General features: G+C 48.7%; 1 protein-coding gene across 3 annotated transcripts in view; it reads right to left on the reverse strand.

Moving 5' to 3' along the window:
• Positions 1 to 13158, reverse strand: part of ADORA2A (adenosine A2a receptor) — a 31215-nt gene that overhangs the window by 16049 nt on the left and 2008 nt on the right. The window contains exons 2-3 of one of the 3 annotated variants that reach the window (XM_021549870.3): positions 12999 to 13095; positions 12168 to 12295 (exon numbers count right to left, since the gene is read on the reverse strand). The gene's annotated coding sequence lies outside the window, so the exon portion shown is untranslated. Of the gene's footprint in view, positions 1 to 11642; positions 11721 to 11949; positions 12026 to 12167; positions 12296 to 12998; positions 13096 to 13158 lie in introns of those variants that run through there. The other 2 variants (XM_021549869.3, XM_021549868.3) reach the window with 2 other exon arrangements.

A 13158-nucleotide genomic window follows, 5' to 3' on the forward strand; every position in this document is an offset into this window, starting at 1 on the left:
ATGTTTTGTGCATGTGTGTGAGCAAGAAGGGAGGAAAAAAATGACAGGAAAAAGCTGGTAGGAGGAAAAAAACAACCTAACAAAGGAAGCAGTGGGCAAAACAGGCTCCTAAGAGGAAGGGGGGGTGCAGGATGGCTGTGCCTGAGACTGAGGTGGGTGTGAGCCCCTGCGTCCCTCAGCAGGACAGAGTGGGAGCACACACCTCCCACAGGCTCCCACCTCGCCATGCAGGACAAAAGCACGTTCAAACTCCAGTGCTAGGTCAAGTTTAGAAAAAATTAACAAATTACTCTGACATACTTGGGCCCAAACTACTGCTAAAGCCACTATAATTCCCCCACAAGCTCCTCGGAGATGGAGTCAGAAGAACTGAAGGAAGCCCTGTTTGGGAGGAGCCAGCCTGAGAACTGGGCACCTTCATCTTGATGCTCAGAGGATTTACCTAAAGTCCTGCTATCTTGCTCTTGCCCATCATGTTCACAGCTCATACACCTCAGTGAAGAGATCAAAGCAAAATCACTGGATATTCTTCCCTGTTTGAGAGCTCCCTTCAGTAGATCACAAACCCATACTAATTCTAGATGCATTTTATTTAACCTGACTCTGGCTCACCTCAAACTCCAGCAGGACATGGAGGAAAGTTACAAACTTCACTGTGGAGGTTCTGCACATACCAATGGCTCAGCACAAAGCTGAAATTTCCTACACCTCTGCCTGAACCTGAAAAAGAACAGTGCTGGAATCTGAAGTTTAATGGCTACATCACACACTGTTCTCTGACACAACAGAGCTTTTAACCTTCTGCTTTGACTCTTTCATGGCCTCATATTAAATTTGAATTTTTTATCTCTGAATTTGTTTGTCCCTTGCTTCCTTCTCTCTACACAAACAGTGGCCTGATTCTTCATCCAAAGCCCCAGTCATTTATTCTGAAGCAATCAGAATGTTATGTCCAGAAAAGGACAGCATGTCCTTCCACCCTCTGCTCTCAGATGGGCCGGAAAACACTCAGAGTTCTGCAGAGCCAGCACATCTCAGGGGAGAAATGGCTGGAGCTGAGCAGGTGTCCCAGCCACCACAAAACAACATTTTGTCTCTGCTTCAGCGCCGCTGAGTAGCCACTGACATTAGAAACACCAATGAGTGGTCACACAAGCCCAGCCTCACCTGCTGCTGACAGAACGTGCCACAGCCTGGGAGGGTTCATGATCAACCTGAGCTCACCCACCTCTCACAGTGTCAGCTGCTGTAGTGCTCACCTGACAAAACAAATCTCCATTTCAGGAGTATTTGCAACTTGCTTTAAAACAAGAACAGGTTCAGTCTTTCTGCTTACACAGCTAGAAACTCACTACACAGGGACAAAATGAATAGAGACCTCCCAGAGAAGATGACGTAGATCCAGAGGCAAAATGAAATTTATTGTAGAATTGTCTACTTCATGCAAGACCCAAAGGCTCAGCAATCAGGTCTAATAAGAAAAAATTAATTAACAATCTGCTTCACTCACTGGGGAAGTGTATATTTAACATCTCAGGCCCTTGAGGGATCAGCATGGCAAGCTTCTTGAAACTTCAGAAAAATAACCTGTAGCACCCAACAGGCTGGACAGCTACAATTAGTATTTCTTCATAAGTCCTTGTTTTATTTTGTTAATTCCTTCTTGCTACCCCAGGCTATGTTCCGGCCTTTCTCCCATTATTAAATAAACCCTTTTTGTCATTCACAAACCTGTAAACCTGGTGCTCTGTTCGTTTGTAGTGACTTGGAACACTCTGTTCTCTCACATATATCAGTCCCAATGAGAAACTCCTCCTTGAAAATTCAATAAAGCATCTGCACAGCACGTTCCCATGAAGCAATTCACCAGCAGAGCCTAAGCAAGCTTTAGTTTGGCATCTCCAGTTGACTTTGGACCAAGGTGCTGCCCCTTCTCTCTCCTAAGTGCCAAAAGCATCAAGCTGAGCCCTTGGCCACTGCTTGGTTCAAATCACCCATCTCAGACAAGCTCATCTGCTCTCGGCCCCTCCAGGCTGAGTCCATCGTGCTCTGGGAGCTTTGGGCTGCCCAGGCTCTGTCAGCTGGCAGACAGCAGATGCACCTCTGTGCCTGCCAGGCTCACAGTGCCTGTGACACTTCAGCTTGACAGCTCCTCTCACTATTAGCAAAAACTCCCGATGATCAGCAGCCCTTAGGGCACCCAAGACAGTCTGTGGGCACGTAGGTGACAGACTGCAGCTTCCCCAGGCCCCACAAGGGTTGGTTTCTGTGTCTGCTCTAGGATGGGGCAGCAGAGGCAGCAGGCAGCTTAAGGGGGCCAGGGGGGTGTTCATCAGGGCTCATTCCACAGATCACAATCTTGCATCTCCTTCTGACAACATGACCCTTCCCAGGTACCAGCCACATGCAGATTTTACCTAACTCCCTTAGGGAAAGTCCTTGAATTCACACATGGCCCTAAGCAGAAAATTTGGTGCTGCTAAATCATTTGTTTCCTACTTTCCAAAGCCTGGAGGGGGAGATGCTTGTCAGTTTTTATCCTCTCTTTGAAATCCCTTCAGCTCAAAGAGAATCTCCCTATCTTTTAAATCAAAGACTCCAAGAAATCTTGTCTCTCCCCACCACTTCAGAGGATCAAGTCACAATAAACGAGCCAATGTGCTCACAGGCAGAACACAAATTTGCAAAACAACCGGGGCTGTAAAACATGATGAAAACAGGTGTTCTTTGGGGAGCACAATAGGGAAGGCAGCAGGAACACTTCTCTGTGCTGCTCAAGGGTTCCCTTTCTGTAGTTCAGCATTTTATGAATACTTCAGGTAGAGCAGCTTCCCTGGGTCCCTGACTGCTCACACAGCTGTGGGGAGCATCCCCAGCCCTGCCTCTCATGGAAGGATGAAGAGCTGTGACTGGGTGGGGCAGAAGAGGAGGAAGGAGGCATCACCCACCTAACCAAGACATACATTTTCTGATTCCTCTCTTTGCTTTATTATTGGCTGCTGCCTAAATGATCTTTTAGGTCATCTGCTTACAGTAATAGGAGGAAATTAAATATTAATAATAGACTATTTCCCTCTAGACTGCTCTTTGTTAACAAAGGATACAAGTGAAACAAAGCAGGCAAAATTATCAGCACACCATGGTCTTGGTTTTCAGGTACCTGGAGCACTTGCACTTTCCCTCAGCCCTCCCTGGAGGCCCTTGCACGCCTGCCTGCATGGACACCATTGCAAATGCAGAACATGGGAAAGTGTGGAAATTTTTGGTCTATCAAGGGACTCCATGTGCCAGTCTGACCCTTCCAGGCACCGTTTCAGATTTTATCCAAACTATCATCTGAGCCACTGATTCTCTGACTGCAAAAATGCAAGGCCGAGGATTTTTGAATGCACAGACTTTGTCTCCTCTTGGGAAGTGAAGTCTGCTGTAATATAAACCTACAGTGGGATAAAGAGCTTTCTGGATAGGTTTTGCAAGTTCTCCTGAAATAATAAGTAAAATGAGAGCTTCAGCTTTGCTAAATTTGGTGTAATCCCCTCTTACAGGAAAGCAACAGCCCTCCAAGACTTAAAACCTTCCCTTCACGTACTCGTGAAAGGCAGAAGAAATGGCTCTTCAGAGACCTGTACCGTGCCTGAACTTTGTCTATCCGTTTAAAAGTGGGAAAGGGGCAACAATTCTGTTTTACATTTCCATCCCTGCTGCAGCCAGGCCAAGAAAGGAGGCTGTACTCCAGCAACAAGCATGGTGAGCCTGGGTGTAAAGTCTTGACTGATTACCAGAGATACTCAGACTGCTGCATAAGTGACAACAGCCAAAACCATGACAAAACCACACCCTGCCAGCCTGTCCTGTGCCTCTATTCTCCTCCTGTTTATGCCCATTAGAAAAAAACCTAAAAAACAAAACTGCCCCAAAAGTGAAATCCCACTGGACAGCAAGCAAGATGGACTGGCTGACAGGAATGGCTGATCCCAAACCAATATTGCAGCTTTGCCTCCTGCCCTCCAAGTGCTAGAAGTGGATTAATTTTTATTGTGGTAGCGGAAGATTAGAGCAGAACACATTTGACCGTATTTTCTTCCTAAGTGGATGTTATAAATGTTTAAAAGCAAGGGAAAAACCTCACAGTAATTATTCCAATTCTAATGGTCACAAAAAGCCAAGGAGGGCAAAACTAAGTAAGGATGAATGACCAGCAGTTAAATAAGCCAGATCAAACAAACAGAAGGGAAAATGGCTCCCCTGTGCTCACCAAAGTCTTATTGGGCAGTAGGCAATATATTGTGATATATTGCCAAAAGACACCAAAATGTGTTGGATTTTTGAGCAAATTTTTTATACTCAGGATGGCTGATGTTCATTTATCTATGGTGGCATTTCTAAAATTTAAAAAAAAAAAAATAGAGCATTTGGATAGGCTTTCATAAGGCAGAGAAGTATAAAAGCATAATTAAAACCATGTACCATGGCCAGAAACAAGTTACTACTGCCAATATCATCCACAATGTCTCTGAGGAGCCAGTTTTCCTTTCCTGTGTGAGGGAAGAACTCAAAGGCAAACTCTGCCTCCTCACAGCCAGCTGTGTTCACACATAAGGATCATTTCCACATGAGGAGCATTTCCTTCAAGGACAAAATAAGAGAAATGAGGAAACAGAATATAAAGAAGAGGTGACCCACCGAGGAATAGAGGCAAGGGAAGAATATACTCTGAAGATATTTATCATATTGTTAGTGCATCCATTCTGGTCTATTTTAAAATAATGGAGCAGATTTCTCTCCAGATGTGACTATGCCTCTCATTTCTGGATGAAGTTTCCAGACAGGCAGCTGAGAATTGGGTACATCTGTTAGTTCTCTTGCATTTATATCCAGTTATTCCCAGACCCTATTTGCCTTCTCTGAGTGCAGGTTATCTCTGCACCATGCCCTGTGATCCCTGCTCCTGCTCCCTCGAGCACTGTCCTGCAGGCTGCCAGGAGCGTTCGCACAAACTCTGATGGTGAAACAAAAGCTCACCCCAGTGCAGGGAGAGCTGTTGTAGCAGGTCAACCAATATCTGTCTACAGCAGAAAGAATGTAACTCTTACTATCTCTCTCCATGTAACTTAAAATGATTCCCCAGCTGTCCTCCCTATCCTGATGAAAGCATTGTACGACACTGCTCACCCCAAAAGCAGGCAAAAGCCACAATAACTCATTTTCTGTCCCCTGAATTTGTTTGCAGCAACTTTCCCTCATCCATTTTGTAAGGTACTCTGACTGCTAATGCTTATTTGCTCAGTATCAGCCTCACCATCGTGTCAGTGCTTCTCTCGCAGCCTCAGAGTTATTTAAGACATTTTTAGGACTCTGCCACCCTCTGTGGATAAGGAGTTGATGCTCTGATGATGCCCCGAGGCCACATGCCCTCACTTTGCCATTCCGTCTCCTCTTTGCTGCGACTTGCGCCACACTGCTGTCCCCCTTGTGAGGTGACTTGCATTTCCACTATCACAGCCAGCCACACCGACACTGGAGGTACTCAGAGGGACGGCTTTTTTTCCCCAATTCCTTGATTATAATCCCATTTATTAAGAACTTGCCAACGTGACTGTTACGGATCGCAGTGTCAGTGCGGCGCTGTGAGGACTCTTCAGTCCTTCTGTCATTTCCTCAGCCCCGTGCTGTGGTCGGAGCACATCCGCCCCAGCGCAGCCCCGCACCGCTCACGCTTCCTGCCCCGCCGCTGGGCTGGGCCGAGAGCACGGGCTGCTGGGGAAATGGCACTTCTCACCAGCGACTTCTGTCCTTCTGCATCGAACCACCACTCTGGAGAACCGGCAGCCGCTCATAAATCACTTCAGAAAACATTTTTCTGCATTTGCTGCCTGTTCATGAGCTGCTGTTCTTGCCCAGAGCGAGAGGAGGGGAGAGGGAGAGGAGCTGTCAGGTCCCCACTACAGCAGAGATACCTCCACCAGCCTTGGCAAGTGGCTCTTCTGTCCTGTGAAAACTTTAGATATTTTACAGTCTCTGCACAACAAGACATCATAGAAAAAGTCCATCTGTAAAGAAACCTGCGATCATTTCTCAAATGTGTGACAACCATGATCCTCACACCTTGCCAAACAAGCATAAACCGAAAAAGACCCCCAAGGCAAATTCCTTAGGGACTGTGACATTAGAGTCCAAACACAAAAGATGTTAGTCAGGCAGAGATGGATCCGGGGGAGCTCTCAGAACAGATACCCCCAAACCTTTAGGAGGGTTTCTCCCACATGGACTGTGTCCATCTCTTGCCTGCTGTAATCATACAGCTGGGCTGTAGGGTGGCTACATGGAGGAAGTTTTCCCTTTAGGAATGGGGTAGGAAAGTTAACAAGAATCCTAAATGAATCATAATGGTCAAGCAAAGTTTGGATCAGCATTTCATAAGACACAGGTTGACATAAAACAATGTAGTAATGTTTTTTAGGTGTTCGACAAAGTTAGGTGCCACAATTTTAAAAGGTCTGCTAAAGAGGCCTGCATTTTGGGATTATCAGGAACAGTCCCAGATCCCTGACTAGGCAGCCATCAGCACGGATCCTTTTTTTTTTATTTATTTTTTTTTTCTTTGCCAAAATCCAGGCTTCAGAACATTTTAGAAACTTTTTAAATGTCAGTGTTCTTCCCCACACATGCTCCAGGAGCTGTAATGGTGCTGGTGCCAGCCCAGGTCAGTCTGATGTGATTTTTCCACCATCCCATTGAAGCTGGGCACTGATCTGTGGATTGGACGTATGTGGAAACTGTAATTATTCAAATCAATTTCAATCACGTGCCTCTCTTCTAAAGATTTTACTAAAAAGCCGCATACCTCTTAGCTGTCTTTTATCCAGGGGAATGTTTCCTATGGAAAATCCCAGTCTGTGCCCAAGTATATGGATCTCATACTGAAACCAAAGTTGTTATTATCATAGAATATGACATTTAACCACCTACTTCCCTTAAGTCCTTAAGCTCAACAGCTGATTCATACCAGGATCTGACAGTCCTATTCTATCGGGGAAAACTCAATAACCAAAATGATAGGGCTGTTTGTGGAGGACTTTCCCAGTACAAGAAGGGGAATTTGCATAAGAGGCCAATATTAGAGAACAGGCAGAGAGAGCAGAAACATTTATGCTGCCCTAGGCAGAAAAATAAGAGGGTGGGGGTGAAAGGGGAGACAAGAAGCAAGAGGAGAACACAACAGTGCAAACCCAAACCAAAACATCTCCAACAAAGCAAAGCCAGGAGAAAAACAGAGGAGACACTGAGGTCTGAATACTAAATGAGGAAACTTCTATCAGGGAATACTGCAAACCTCACCATTCCCGAAGGGATGCATTAAAAGCTTCACTTGGCTCCGCTCAGCAGCGCTCCTGCCCCGGCCGGGTGCGGGGCTGCCCTGCCCGGGGGATGCTCGGACGGGACCCCCGGCTCGGGCTGGGCTTCCCGAGGCTCCACCAGACAATCCCCCGGGGAGCTGCGGAGCACGGCCACGGCTGGAGCTGGGAGGCACAAAGAGAGGGCACCGGGACACAGGGAATGCCCTGCCGCAGATGGAACAGCCCCAGGCTGCCAGGACCAGAATGCCGGTGCCTTCCCCCCTGGAACTGGGAGCAATCACAACTGCTAATCAACACGCAGCCAGGAGCCCAGCATGTCACCCGTCACGTCTCCAAAGCTCCAGGAAAACCCCCCTTTCCTCTCCTCGTATCACAGAGGGACAGGAAGATTCTCTCATGCCCGGCATGTCTTTCCCTCCCCCTGTCCCTGGCTCAAATCATCCCTGCAAGAAATTTCCCTCCCTGCTAACTTCTCCATTGTCTCAGATGCATTGTTTGCAAATGTTCCCTAAAAATGCTTTGTAAAGTATTCTTTATTCCTGTTTCAAGTCTTTCCACATCCCTGTGTAACACCTGGACTTTATCTTGTTACCTGTCAGATAGTGATAAACCTACTGCATGCAACCCCTGACTTACCATCTAAGATAAATACCATTTGTCTTGTAGCTGTCATTTCTTTTCAAACCCTGCCTTCCACTGCTGCATTTGTAGTGGTAATAAAATGACTTTATGGGGCTTGAAATGTGTAACTTTTAAAGAAATAAAAATGTAAAAATCCCCATTGGCAAGAGCCCCAGGACCCAGGTTGAGGAATGAAAGAGATCACACCTTTACCCACTCACATTTACCAAATACCTGCATTTGGTGAAGTGCTTTGAAATACTCTTTGCTGATTGCCTGTGGTTGCCCACTGTGGTCAGGATGAAGAATGAGTTAGAGCAAAGGAGGTTTAGGCAGGACATCAGGGTATTTCCTGCACACCAGGAAAGTGAGGAGTCTCCACTGCAGGTCTTAAGGAGCCAGGATAGAGAAAGATGTCAGGAATGGCAAATCCACAGCTGATCCTGCCTTTGGGCAGAGGTCTGGATTAGATGACCTCCAAGTGCCTCCTAAGGATATTTTCCATAATTGAGAATTGTATGTGCCATCTGTCCACTCTGATCTACAGAGATCTACTGCAGAAAAAAACCCGTGCAATACAACTAATAATTATCCCTGATACATTTGCAACCTTTGTGAAGGGAGAGGCATTTTCTGACTACAGAAGGAATTGAAGCCTCCAGAGGCCGAATCACCTTCTGCACATCTGCCAGACCCTCCTGCCCTCCCAAGACAGAATGCTGCCAGTTCTTCACCCTAACAGTCCAAGCCTCAATATTCAACCACAAATGCATCTCATTAAGTGGCAGCTTCCTCAGAATTTTTCAAATGAGCAGAGAGGCAAGCAACTGGTGCTATTTTGTTCAAATAGCTCTACCAAATCTGTTTGGGTGCACTGTGCAAAACCTGAAGATGGTCCCTGAAGCAACCAAACCTTCTGGTCCTAAATACCAGATATCCTGATAAAAGGGAACAGCCCTCCAGTGACTTGTGAGGTTCTTCTTTGATTCTTTGACACACAGCTCAAGATCTTTTTCCTGGTTTTTACTTTAAAGTCCAACAAAAAAAAAAATTTAATAGCCCATGTCCATTTTCAGACATAAATCACACAATAAAGAACAACCTTGGGAGTTAATCACAATCCAGATCAAATGAGAAAATGAACAAGCAGAGATGGAATCTCTTCAAGCTGAAGACAAGGACAAACTTTGCAGGACACCAAGAGAGATACTGGCACCAGCCTTTGGATGGAGAACACCTCACTCCCAGCTGTGCTGAACTCAGAGACTTTCCCCACACTGTGCCTTGTCCCATCTCATGTGGGCAGAAATGTCAAACCCCAGTGAAGAGCTGAAGCATAGGGAAAATGGTGAGAAATCTGTGAAACTTTCAACATCCTGTATAGACAAGAAATCATACAGCCATCAGTCAGGCAGGCAGAAAGGAAGTGCTAAAGGGAGAGGCTTTCCCTCAACACAAGATGGAAAAGCAGCCAGGTTCAAAACCAAGTGGGGACCAGACCCTTCTGAGAGTCAGGACTGAAAGGAAGAGTAAAGATTCCCCCCAAACCTTCTGCAGGGCTGAGCTTTTCCCAGTGGTTCTTAGGAGAACTTAACCACACAGCTCTACGTGAAATCCGTCATTGAAGATTGAACAAAAAAGATTAAGAGCTTTCAAAAGTTGCTTATATTCAAATGAAATAGCAGCAGCAGCCCTTATGGAAACATCCTATTAAAATACCAGCAAAAACAGAAATGCAAACATGGCAGACCTGGCAGAAGCTTTCCAGCTCAGACCTTTAGTGCCTTCTGCACCCACTGATAGAAGGACAGAGGTTAAAAACACCATTATTGGGCCAACATCCCTTGACCTGGTACAGGGTGATGCCGATTCTAATTTTTATGTATAAAAATATGCATGGAAAGACACATTATATACACATGAAAATTACAAATGTACCACATGGCCACCATTAAAAAGGAGACCTGTTTGCCTTTTTTTTTTTTCACACCCTGCAATAGGTAATTTTTATTTTATGTACACACGTACACGTTTGCAGTTTGTACCCACATGTTTTTTCTACAAATTCAGAGGTTCACCACTTTCCTGGTTAATTCAGAATTCAGTCCATTTGCCACATTAGGCAGGATTTTGTTTCCGTATGTTTTTGTGGTACATGATTACATTTATATTGACTGTTTTATTGAGATTCAAAATAAGGTATTTTCTCCAGAGACCTAATTCAATTGAAATATTTCTCACATCCTTGCTGGTCACTTTATCTAATATTTTTCTACCTCGCTTGGGCAATATGTTCCAGGGATGTCTCTAACTGTAGGGGCTGACCGTGCTTTCTCTCTCTCTGCTAGTTTCCCTCATGCAGGAGGATGAATTTATCAATTACTCCAGTTCTTGAGTTACATGTGCCTGAGACTTACAAGCCTGATAAGAAACCTGAAAACAAATACATCCAAAGACAGAGTTATCTAATGGTTGGCCATCTGCTTAGGAAAATAATTTTAAGTAGTTACAGCAATTCTATTAACTATTTACCAAGTGAGTCATATTGTTCTCTTTAAGTTAACCCTTCCTGTCTCGCTGTGGGCTCAGCGCCCCAGGCAATTTTGAAGGTGCTCAACCACTTTTCCTCCTTTCAGGCTGTAGCAAAGCCTGCATCCCCCCTGCACTCGAGACCCCCCAGACTCACACTGCCCATGGCACAGAAGAGCAATAAAGCAACCGTGACTCTCAGACCACACAAACGACCGTGCGGAAATCTCCTCCCGGGAGCATCCCCGGCGACAGCACCGCGCAGCAGCGGCGGCACGGCGGGATGGGCACGCACCTGCTGCCCCAGGCCCTGCCCCAGGGCCGGGCAGAGCCCTGCGCCACATCGTGCAGCTCCGGAGCCAGCCCGCAGCCCGCAGCCCGTGTGCCCCAGCCGGGGCACGGGCCGCTCGGGCAGGGCGGCTCCATCGCGGGCTGCCGAGGCGGAGGCTCCCGGGCGCTCTGCGGAGCAACCCCAGCCGCTCGGCAGAGATAAGGCAGAGCTGGGGGCAAGCAGCGGGACATGACCGCACCGCCTTGAAGCCGTCTGCTCAGTCCCTGCCCTTTTCCCTTTAACCCGACTGCGAAGCGCATAGAAATCTCCTTTGAAAGCACAACAGAGAAGTTTGCAGGATGAAGGGTGCTCCCCCGGAATCACTATTTTATGATTAAGCGCAAATATCTGCTGGAAGGCCGAGGAGGGCTGGGTGCAGGGAGGCAAAGTCCAGCACCTGATGTTTGAGGGAAGATCCGCGGAGCAAACCTCTCGGAGCGCGGGGGTGTGTCGAGGGACTGACAGTCGGGAATCAGCACGGAGTGAAACGCGCCGGCTCCGCGGGGAAACACCGTCCGAGCGGGGCAGGAGAAAGCAAAATCGCCCCGTCTCGGGGCTGGGGGCTCGGCTGCACCGAGAGGGCAGCGGGCGGCCACTTTTCAAATTCGCGGGACAGGCAGGAGAGGGACCGCGGCCGCCGCGAGGGAAACCGAGCCGCGCAGGGCGGACCGCGGACCGCCGCGCTCGGGATGCTCCGGCGGGACGAGCCCGCGGCCCGCCCCGGCCGGGAGGTCCCGCTCCGCCCCGGGAGCTGCACCCCGGGCCCCCGCCGCCCCTCCCCGCGGGCCGCCGGCCTCACCCACCTTTCCTCGGGGCGCCGCTCCGCTCCGGCCGCGCCCGGAGCCGTGCGGCGGTGCCGGCGCTGCCCCGCTCCGCTCCCGCCTCCGCGCAGGACGCGGCCGCCGCGGCTCCCCCTGCAGGGCGGCGCGGCGCGGGCGCGACGCCGGCACCGGCACCGGGACACGCGGCCGCGAGAACGGCTCCCGGTCCCGGTCCCGGTCCCGGTCCCGGCCCCCCGCAGCTGTCCCGCGCGGGCGGAGCCGAGCGGCACCGACACGGACAGCCCGGAGAGCATCCCCGCAGCGGGGCTGCAGGAGAGACGGAACTTACTGGAGAGTCCTGGCTTGTCCTGAGGCACCTGCGGGTGACAGCAGCGGGCTTTGACTGGACTTGATCTGCATACAATGAAAGGAGGAAAGAAAGGAGAGGAGAGGAAAGGAGAGGGAAGGGAAAAGGAGAGGGGAGAGGGCAGAGGGGAGGAGAGGGGAGGAGGGCTTTCTCACTACATTATTTTAAGCATCTATTTCTTTCCAGGCTGGAAAACTCACCCAGCGAGTCGAAGCCTGCAGCTGTAGCACACAGGGCTGGTGGCCCCGTGCAGTGCTGAGGGGACGCCGGGTCAGGCTGCACACCCAGAGCAGCTTCACTCTCTTCTCTTCCCAGCTGCCACTACCACCTACGGAAAGGAGCATTACCTGTGCATTACCACTCTGGAAGTGTTTAATGAGAGTTCTCTGCAGAGATATTGACTCTTTGGCAGCAGTTTCTCATTCCCACCGAGCAGGCGGCTGTGGATCCCCCAGCACACTCCACATTTCCTGCCGGCACTGCTCCTGCTCCTCCGAGGACTTGGGGACAGCCATGACTCATCTCGCAGCAATTTTGAAACAGGGAGAGAACCTCTCAAAAATTTAATCCCACTGGTCTTTGTGGGTATCTTCTAAGATTTTTAAGTTCTATTTTTCAAGTTCAAGTGGACATTGCAAACAGGAAAAACCACCAGTGTGTCTCCACACTTCCCACCAGCTCCATGGCAGGTCCCAGCCTGTGACAGACTGATCCACCTCAGTGACAGCCAGCCCACCCCGTCTGTGCAGGGACTGCTTGTGTCATACAGTGAGGTTTTATTCCAGGATTCCCCACTCCAAAAGCATTCCCACATCACTGACACCCAGCACTGCTCACCCTGCCTTCCCCGGCAGCAGCGGCACGAGAGATGCTTTACATCTCCTTGGTGTAACAAGACAGTAGGAAAGAAAGAGCAGAACAGGCACCAGCCCCTCCAGTGCCAACCTCAAAATCTGTGAGCATCTAAGCATTAAAAATCCAGCACTGGCAGCAGCAGGCAGCACTTGAGCTGCCCTCCCCTGCACTCTTACCCCAGTCAGGAGGCAGGCTGGTTCATGGGCTGGCTCAGCCAGGCAGCTGGGAGCTACAGAGAAGAGTGAAGGCTGCTCCAAACACAATGGGAATCCTCTGGGGAGAAAAAAAAAAAGTAATTTTTCCCAGGAAGTTACAGAAAAAGCTGGAGTAATTTAC

The sequence above is a fragment of the Lonchura striata genome, chromosome 18 (genome assembly GCF_046129695.1).
Source record: "Lonchura striata isolate bLonStr1 chromosome 18, bLonStr1.mat, whole genome shotgun sequence".
NCBI classification, from domain to species: Eukaryota; Metazoa; Chordata; class Aves; order Passeriformes; family Estrildidae; genus Lonchura; species Lonchura striata.